Genomic DNA, 2,113 nt, shown 5'->3' with positions numbered 1-2,113 from the left:
AAGACAACCACCTGTCTAAGACAACCACCGGTCTAAGACATCCACCTAAGACAACCACCGGTCTAAGACAACCACTTGTCTAAGACAACCACCTAAGACAACCACCGGTCTAAGACATCCACCTAAGACAACCACCTGTCTAAGACAACCACCGGTCTAAGACAACCACCGGTCTAAGACAACCACCTAAGACAACCACCTGTCTAAGACAACCACGTCTCTCCTCCCCAATGGCCTGCCCACCCAGGACAACTCTGACTGTAGTTGTCTTCTCTCCTTCCGATATCTTTACAAGACAAAAAAAAACCCTCTTTCTTGAAAATGATTTCAACCGTGTCTAGTAGGGCCTCAAAACTCCAAAAAGAAAACACGACAGTTCTACTGCTGGGGCGATACATCTAAGGACTAAGCATCCACTTTCGCTTTCAGAGAGATAATTCTTTTTTTTTTTAATTCACTTTTCTCAGTTTCATAGCAAAAGTAAACGGAGATATATATATATATATATATATATAGTAGTGTGTTTTACCACGGAGTACTTTATACTACAGTGGGTGCCGCATTCAACCAGGTCACATCCAACCAGGTCACATTCAACGAGGCCACATTCAACGAGGTCACATTCAACGAGGCCACATTCAACGAGGTCAAATCCAGCGAGGTCACATTCAACGAGGTCACATTCAACAAGGTCACATTCAACGAGGTCACATCCAGCGAGGACAACAAGTCGGTCCCGGCAGCCTCGTTGAATGCGACACCCACTGTAGTACGTAGACATACGACAAGCAACATCCACGAATGAGACCAAAAGTCGCTCGGCAAAAATTCAGCGTCTGTTTATTTCACCAACAAGGTTAGGGAAACTATTTCTGGCACACAAATTTTGCGTCATTGCGACATGTTTCTTCGTCATTGCGACATTGCGACGTGTTTCTTCGTCATTGCGACGTGTTTCTTCGTCATTGCGACGTGTTTCTTCGTCATTGCGACGTGTTTCTTCCCACGCTTCAGTATGGAGCTCTGGTGGTGTGGGTGAAAGGACAGAGAGATTTCACAGATGACTGGAAGACATTTTTCATTCTTCTTTCAAAAGGGAAGTTTACTTTATTCAATCCTCCGGGACTGTTACTTGCTACCCTGCAACTAAACAAAACCACTTTTGGGCATCTTTTTTTTTTATTAGTTTTTTAAAAATTCTTTTTAACAAATCTTTTTTTTTCCATTTAAAAAAAAAGGATTAAGAAGGTATTTTTCCTTTCATTTTCAGTTGACTTTTCAAGATTTTTGGGGGGTTTTTTAAACAATTTTTTTTTCAATTTTTGACATCCAGCCTTCAACTAGCCCAGTCTTGCCATTTCATTAACCCTTCATCTCTAGTGTTGCGAGCAGCCCCAAGGCTTCCACACAGGCAAATACAGAAAGGTGATTCGTGTTCTTCCTTTACGGGAGCCAGGCACAAGGTATTTGTGAGGCAGCATGGTCAAATCAGGCGCTTGTCAAAACAAGGAAATCAAAGTAACCGGCGTGTTTCTAGGCATTGGGCACTTTTTAAAAATTGTCTTTTTTGGGGGGCTCAACACCTTTTACAACCTTATAAAAACGAAAGTCTGTGTCAGTGCTGCCAAAAACTTCATTAAAGGCACAAAAAGTGTAAATTTCCACTTTCCAAGGACACTCAAGCTTTGGGAGTCGCCAAACTTTGCCAGCCATCTTCTCATTAACTTTACGTCACATACCAGACCACTCCAACACCTTCTCCAATTGCAAATATTTCAACTGCTATTCAAGATAGATGGGTATTATTTTTTTTTTTTACCAAATGCAAGAAATATCAACAAGCTTTCAGATGATATTAATAACTCTATATTATGATGCCCCAAAATTGACGAGCGCCTGATTCCACCGAGTCTTGACACATTTGTTAACGGGAAAAGTTTGATGTCAGCGACAAAAATATTGCTACGAGGACACACGTAAGCAGGCAACTAGTTCAGCGTACAAAAGTAGGGCTACAGGCGTTGCATAAAAAGAAAATCGAAATGATATATATATAAGAAAAAAATAATAAAATAAATTTAAACCAAGCTATTTACAACAAAAATTTTTTATT

The sequence above is a fragment of the Aplysia californica genome, unplaced genomic scaffold (genome assembly GCF_000002075.1).
Source record: "Aplysia californica isolate F4 #8 unplaced genomic scaffold, AplCal3.0 scaffold01190, whole genome shotgun sequence".
Classification (NCBI taxonomy): domain Eukaryota; kingdom Metazoa; phylum Mollusca; class Gastropoda; order Aplysiida; family Aplysiidae; genus Aplysia; species Aplysia californica.
Note: the sequence above shows the minus strand (reverse complement) of the source record.